Source organism: Macadamia integrifolia, chromosome 5, assembly GCF_013358625.1.
Source record: "Macadamia integrifolia cultivar HAES 741 chromosome 5, SCU_Mint_v3, whole genome shotgun sequence".
Classification (NCBI taxonomy): Eukaryota; Viridiplantae; Streptophyta; class Magnoliopsida; order Proteales; family Proteaceae; genus Macadamia; species Macadamia integrifolia.
The window spans coordinates 7,072,418-7,080,595 of record NC_056561.1 but is presented as its reverse complement, the minus strand read 5'-3'; the positions used below and the strand labels follow the sequence as shown (position 1 = coordinate 7,080,595).

The window sequence follows — 8,178 nt, the reverse complement described above, 5'->3', positions numbered from 1 at the left end:
AATGACCAAGTCCCAACCATATGTACAAGGATCAAATCGAATTTAGTTCAATAAGAAATTGTTTTCTTGTCTGCAATGAATTTGTGAACACACATTCTTGTCTCAACCCTTTGGACACACATCATTGCACACCAGGAAGATAATCATTCTCTGCGAAGGTTGGTTGGTGGTTTTGCTAGTAAGATATCCTCTTAGTCTAAAACGAAGATGAAACATGTGCTTGAAAAAATGGGGGAAAACATGAGTTTTGTCAATAGGGTATAACAGTAATTTTAACTCCTCACTTTACAGTGACTGACGGTAGCGGGTCTGAGTATAATTTGGTTAAACAGAGGGGGTGGTCTTATAATTGTGGCATTCTCCTGGGGGTGAGGTAAATTTCCCCTTTTTTGTAAGACGATTTTTTTTCTCTTTTTTCCATTCTTAATAAAATTCTTTGGATTTTCTAGCAAAAAAAAAATCTGGTATTGGGGTGCGACATTTTGTGGTATCAAAGCAAATGTTTTGAAACTTGTGAACCTAAGGTCCGGTGGCTTAAGAATAAAAATAGAACATAATTGAGAATATGATGTAATGGAAAGAGCATGATTTGAATATATAATTCATTACAAAAAAATAAATAAATGCATAACTGACTCACACTATTAAGTTTCTTAAGGAGAACCAATCAAAACAGAACAATAATGTGAATCAATGACATTATGGTGATTGAATGCAGTAGTTGGCAAGGTGACCACATATTTGCTGTGCATAAAAATCATGATAATTGGCTTTGTACTAGAAACTTTTTATTCTTAATAAAATTGTACTAGTAACTTGTCTTTTAGGAATATATATGGACATATAAACGGTTAGATTCAGTGGCTTGGAAATCTGCCCAACCGACAACGTACAACGCTTTATTATTTTATTACTCTCATAATTATTAAGTGTTTTAAGTCTTTAGGGTTGATAGTGTGGTAAGACCCTATGCCAACCATATTATGTACTATTTTTTGAAAGGCAAAGAGAAAAGGAAGATTGAGCTTGTGAAATTATTATTTGGGGTTTTCTCTAGGCTATCTCTAGGTAGTAGTAGTATTTTTTTTTTTTTTTACCTCTCTTCTAAGTGTGACATCCTGTCAATTTAATACTAATTTGTCAATCCCGAACTTCTACAAGAGCAACATAAGAATTTCTCTCATGGTTGTTATGTGGGGATTGAGGTGATGTTGACATACGAAGGTAATTGAGATTTATCTTGTTGCATTTAAGAAAATAAATTAATGAATGATACATCTCTATCTCTCTAGTGTGAAATTTAGTTTAGAGAAGGCATAAAAAAATTTCTCTTTAGGTAGCTAGAGCTAGCCAGATTTTCAAAATTCAAGTGAAAGAGGGGTTGGAGGAAGATTAAATAAAAGTGGTTGATTACTAGAATAGGTTCTCGCATCCCTGTGCCCAAAAAGGATGGGCGAGTTCTTTTGAGTGTTCATCGATCAAATGGTCAAACTCTGGGGGGTGAGATGTGGTTGTAGTGAAGTCTGATCAGTGCATGTGTGTTGGGTACAGAGGGTCACAGGTTCTAATCTTGTCACCTTGAAATGAACATTTGTATATTATCTATTGATCATGTGTCTTTTGGCTACAAAATTTTTATCACTTAATTGATCTACTTAAATGGAATTAACATAACACTTTAAAAGGGGAGTGGCATGTTTTCTTGTCAGTTCCTTCCTTGTCTACTCTATCACATGTGAGTACTAACATGTAAGGAAAAATGATGGGGTAGTAACCTTTGGGCTATTGAATCCCTCAGTGCTTATGGCCCACATTAAATATAAAATGTGTTTTTTACTAGAAGTCTGCAAATGAATATTATTGATGTAAGAGAAAAAAAATAAATAAATGAAAATGCATGACTAAAATCTCAATAAATTTCACATACCAATCTTACCACAATTTTAGCTAATTCTTCTACCTAGATATTATATCATTCATTAATTTATGTTGTTAAGTGCACCAAGTAAATCTCAATTACCTTCAGATTTCAACATCCTCTCAAAAATTCCACTTCACGACTATGAGACAAAAATTCTGATGTCACACTTTGAAGACATGAAAAATAAAGGCACTGTTTGACAACGTTCCGTTTCTGCGTTTTCTTGTTCCCAGAAACAGAGAAACAACCTAAAAAGCGTTTAATAAAGTTGTTTTGTTTCACCCGTTTCTGGAAACATAAATCAAAATTTATGTCTATTTACAATTCTAGAAACGACTGTGACGAAACAAGTCCGTCGTTTCTAGAAACGAATTTGAGAGAAAAAAAAGAGCTATTGTGCCCGATAAATCTCACTATTTAAGACTAAAATGAGGCAACCAAATCCTCTTTCCCTTTTGGGCATCCGATGATTCTATTGGGTTTTTTAGTGGCATTACGTCTACAAAAAACGTTTCAAAAAATAGATTTATCAAACACTAAAAATCCGTTTTTGTTTCTGAAAACGTGAAATGCCGTTTTTTCTGTTTTTAGACACAAAAACAGTAGAAACGTTATCAAACAGTGCCAAAATCTACTACCTAACCATAGCCTCAAGAAAGCCCAAATAATAATGTCACATGTTCAATATTTGGGCCAGTTTGATAACGTTTCTATCGTTTCTATTTCAAGAAACGGCAGAAACATAAATTTCCATTTCTAGAAACAGAAACAGAATTGAAAGTGTTTGATAATTCATGTCTCTAGAAGTTGATAGTAACCAGCGAAAGAATGGCCAGAGTCATTTCCATTTCACCTGGGTCGTTTCTTGAACCATAAATAGGTAGAAATTTCTATTTCTATTTCTGAAAACCAGTGAAACGAAACAGTTTTATCAAATGCTTTTTATTCCGTTTTTGTGTCCAGAAACGGAAGAAACACGTTTCTTGAATCGTTATCAAACGGGCCCTTCTTTTCTCTACTTTTTTAAAAATAGTACATAGTATAGTACGATATAGGGTCCTCCTTCACTGTCGGTCCTAAATACTTAAAATAGTTAATAATTATAATAACAATAAAAATAATAAAGCATTGTACGTGGTTGGTTGGGTTGCAATCCTAGCCACTCACCTTATTTTCACGCACTACAAATATGTGATCACGTTGCCACCTACTGCATTCAATCACCATAATGTCACTAATTCACTTTTAGTGTACCATTCAAATTCATGGCAAAGAGAGAAAAATCCCAATTCCCCACTTGAGAACTCTATTTAAGAAACATAGCCACGAGAGAATTGGAGATGAACTAATATAAATTAAAAAGCATACCAAGTGCCTGCAAGGAACCTAAACCATGGAGAAAATGGCTCCCTTGGGCTCTGTAATCGTTGTAATACTTCTTTCTGTTTTCATGTCCTTGTTTCTTCAGAAAAAGCAGGTTTTCATGTCCTCATCTGAAAAATTCCTTAATTGTGCCTTAAATCATTCTCAACCCCCCAACCCAATCTCTGAAGTTCTCTACACTCCTGACAACTCTTCCTTCTCCCCTATCTTGCAATCTACAATACAAAACCTTAGATTTCTATCATTTAAAACTCCCAAACCATTGTTTATTATCACACCAACTCATGATTCCCATATCCATATAGCAGTTATATGTTCTAGACAAGCTGGGCTTCAGATTAAAGTCCGAAGTGGAGGTCATGACTACGAAGGCTTGTCTTATCGATCTGCTGTCCCCTTCATCATCGTTGATCTCCAAAATCTTCGATCAATCACAGTGGAAACAGAAGAAAGAACAGCTTGGGTTCAGGCTGGGGCAACCATTGGGGAAGTTTATTATCACATTGCAAATAAAAGCAGCACCCTTGGCTTCCCTGCAGGTGTTTGTCCCACAGTAGGTGTTGGTGGGCACTTCAGTGGAGGTGGCATAGGGACCTTGATGAGAAAATATGGCCTTGCTGCTGATAATATCATTGATGCTTCCATTGTGGATGTGAATGGGAGAGTCCTCAACAGAAAATCAATGGGTGAAGATCTATTTTGGGCTATTAGAGGAGGAGGAGGGGCGAGCTTTGGAATTATTCTCTCATGGAAGATCAAATTGGTTCCTGTTCCACCTACCGTGGCTTTCTTTTCAGTCCGAAGAACACTACAAGAAGGTGCAACCAAACTTGTCAGCAGATGGCAACAAGTAGCATATACGTTCCATGAGGACCTCTATGTAAGGGCTATAGCAAAAGTGGCAGCTGGGGCCACCAAAGAGGAAAGCACAATCCAAGTTTATTTTGAGTCTTTGTTTCTTGGAAGTGTTAAAGAACTCCTCCTTTTGATGGAGAAGAGCTTCCCTGAGCTGGGTTTGGGAGCCAAGGACTGCACTGAGATGAGTTGGATCAACTCTACTCTACATATTGCTGGCTTTACTAACGGAGAGTCCATTGATGTTCTTCTGAACAGGACTTTACAACCCAAGATCTTTTACAAGGCCAAATCTGATTTTTTGGAAAAACCCATTTCTGAAACTGATTTGGAAAGGATTTGGAAAGAACTTTTAGAAGGAAATAGTATTAGCCCCGAGGTGATCATAGATCCACTAGGTGGAAGGATGAATGAGATCTCAGACACTGAAACACCCTTCCCACATAGAGCTGGTACCTTGTACCATATTCAATACTATATGACTTGGCAAGATGGAGGGACTAACACAACCAAAGAGCATTTAGAAAGGATGAGAAAGATCTACACGTTCATGACGCCATATGTTTCCAATTCTCCAAGGGCTGCATATCTCAACCATAGGGATCTTGATTTGGGTAAAAGCGATAAGCGTCAGACAAGTTACGAAGAAGCTCGTGTTTGGGGCTAAATATTTCAAGAACAACTTCAAAACATTAGCATCTGTGAAGAGCATGGCCGATCCAACCAATTTCTTTTGGAATGAACAATGCATTCCACCTTTGAACTTTCACACTGAAGAGGAAAGTAAAATACGAGGGAATAACAACTTTTCCTCCCAATAAAGAAATGGCAATCAACTTTCATGTTTTGGATCCACTTCACCCTTTTTTTTAGTGTCATCAGTTTGGATTTGTCTTGTTTCTGCCCTCAAATCTCTTTTTTGGTTTCTTTCTTTCCTAAGGCTGGTTTGTTTAGCCTCTCTCCTGTTGGGCTGGTTTTTGATGAGTTTGCCTTTGCTTAGCTGATTTAGGCTTTGTCTGTTATATCTGTTTTTCCTTTTTTGTTTAATATATTTTTCATTCACACCCAAAAAAAAAAAAAAAAAAAAAGAAACAAAAATATAGGAGAGAAGATTGATTGGGTGCCCTTGATGTTAAATATCCTATTCTTTACTCTTGTTATATGGTGGATGTTTACAAATAGGGAAATATGTTGTTATCTACAATATGTATGTGTCAATTTTATTGAATAAATTAACCGTTCTGATTGCTATTTCCTTTGCTAATTAGGGAAAGAGGCCCTCTTTGCCATTAAGTAAACAAATGTTTTGCTTGTCAAGAAATCAAACTATTCCACATTAGTGCCCATATATCCAAGTTATGCAGTTAGAAGTCGGAGGCAGACTAGATATCGTTCTAACACTAACGAACTCTCAAATCCACATGGTGAGATAAAATCTTTATTCCAACAAGGAAGAAGATCAATAGGAGAATTTTTTTAATAAAATTCAAGATAACTTCATTGAATCCAAAATGACCTATTTATAATTATGTCAAATTAAAAAGAAAAAATATCGTTACTTAAACAAAATAAGAAACTAGAAAAATTAGAATATCAAGATGTGCACCAAAACTTGGAGGTGCTTAACACCCCATAAGTGTGCGAATTTGAAATCCGAACTAGTTCCATTCATTGGACAGCCTATAAAGCATTGAATGCCATTTCTGTATTGGGGTTACGGCACCTTTAAGTACTACATCGAAGTCAATAGTCGGGCCTAATCAGTCCCCACCAATTTAAAATCCCACACCATTTCTGCCCATATAGGTTATTGGGACTTGTAGGCTAGGGCACAGACGCACTTATATCACTTATATTCATTTGATCAATTTTCAATCCATAATTGAACTCATGATAATTAAGATAACCGGCCTATAAGCAGGAATTAAACCGAACACTTGAAGGGCTATAAAGGGTCTTTAACCAAGTCATAAACAGTTCTTAAATGCACTATAATCAGGATAAATAAGTTTAAAACAGAATAATCTGGATATAAATAGTTGGTTATCGATCGATCATAATATTTGGTTTATCCTAATCAGATGATCATCAGACCACTACCTTGCATTGGGACTACTTAACTATTAACAGTCGATAATTCAACCTATCACATTTAGTAACGATTAAGCCTGTCCTAGGCCTCAAGGGATCGGTTTAGATGGGGCCTACGCTGCAGGCCAATTTTTAGGACCCCTCCTAAAAGGTTAAAACCATGGGTGCACGTTTTGAATTTAAAGATTTGATGGCTTGCATGAATACGTCATGATTACGTTATGAAACCCTTTCATACTTGACGGCTACTTGATTATGTCATGTGATTACGTTATGTTGCGTAACTCATTCATGTTATTCAATTAGTAAGTTGGAACCCTTCAATTCTTCTGTTCTTAACATTCTTAACATGTACAGAAGTTTTATTAAAAACAAACATGTACGACATCATACAATAGGGTAAGGGGATCAATGGGGGATTTGACTCGTTTTCAATTATTTATCCACTAAGTGGTATCACATTAGGATCTCTTCCTCCTTCATCAAGTGGTGGAAGAAAGCTTTGTCCTTTAAAAGTGAAAAAAAAATTACTGAAAATAGGTATACTTGTGATAGAAGCTGGAAAAAATTAAATAAATAAACCTTTTAAATTGAGAGGTGCATGTATATTTTTTTTTCCTTGGGTAAAATTGAGGTGCACGAATTGAATTCAAAGCTTTCACTTCTTCACATGAATTGGAAACTTTTATTAGGCTGTGTTTGGTAGCCAAGAGAAGAAAGAAAAGAAATGAAAAGAAAAGAATAAAAACAAAATGAAATGATAAGAAAATTAAAAAAAAAAAAGTATGTATGCTTGGTTACCATTAGAAAAAAAAAAGTTTTTATATTTTCTTATGTTTCCCTGTATTTTTGGTAAGATTTGTTTTCTTTTTCTGCAAAGAAAACTATTGTCAAAGCAACTCCCCCTATTGGGAATTTGTTTATTTGTTCACAAACTCTTATAGGATTTTAGTAACTTCTCAAAATGCCCTGCACATCTTAAGCCACATGGTGAATGAATTCCACATGGTCCATTAAATCCGATTTCATATCCCCATGGATCAGTTTGATCGGCCATTTAATCAATCGTGTGTGACTCATCATCGTATGATGATAGTACGATGCATGTGCATGTTGAATTCGTTATATGCATGTGAAGAAATGCATCACATGCATATAGCGAGCTTTGTTGTTGTACGTTATACGCATGTGAAGTCGCAGAACTTTTTTTTTTTTTTTTTGATATATAGAAAATTAACTAACATAACGAAGACGAGAGAAATGAGGGAAAAGAACATTACAACTATCAAAAAATAACAAAGAAGCAAGGAATGGAGGGGGAGAAGCCCAAATAGACTGGTTCTAAGCGACTGTAAGTGATGTAGTTGAAGCGAGCGGTGAGAGCCCGACAATCTTCAATAATATGTTGTATCCTCGAGGGAATTGACTGTGATTGTTGCTTAAGAATATCAATGATGGAGAGGTTGACCCCCTCTATCAGAAGAGAGAGAAAAACTGCTTCAAGCGCTAATTTCATGGCATGATAGACTGCTAAGGCTTCTGCAACACATGCATGAGTGATGCCTATACCCATAGAGAAACCAAGGAGGAATTGGCCTAAATGATTACGAAACACGTCACCTACCCCGGCTGGTCTTGGATTGCCTTGTGAAGCTCCATCGATATTGATTTTGACGACTGATGTTGATGGTGGCGTCCAACAAACATAAGTAATTCATTGTTGTCTCTGCGGGACTGAAGGAAGAAAATGTTTGGTCAAGGATGTGGATTTCCAAATTATGCTCCAAATTGAGGTGTTGGTATTCTACAGAGCCTTGTCCAAAAAGGCCAGCGAAATATTCCATAATGCATTAAGAATAAGGCTATCCTGATATGATCATCTCTGGTCTTGTGAGATTGTCGCAGAAGTGTAGCCAGAGAATTAATGA

At 36.1% G+C, this 8,178-nt stretch overlaps 1 pseudogene; it reads left to right on the top strand.

The window, feature by feature from the left end:
- The first annotated feature begins 3,285 nt into the window (after positions 1-3,285).
- Positions 3,286-5,206, top strand: LOC122080278 (annotated as a pseudogene).
- Positions 5,207-8,178: the final 2,972 nt, after the last annotated feature.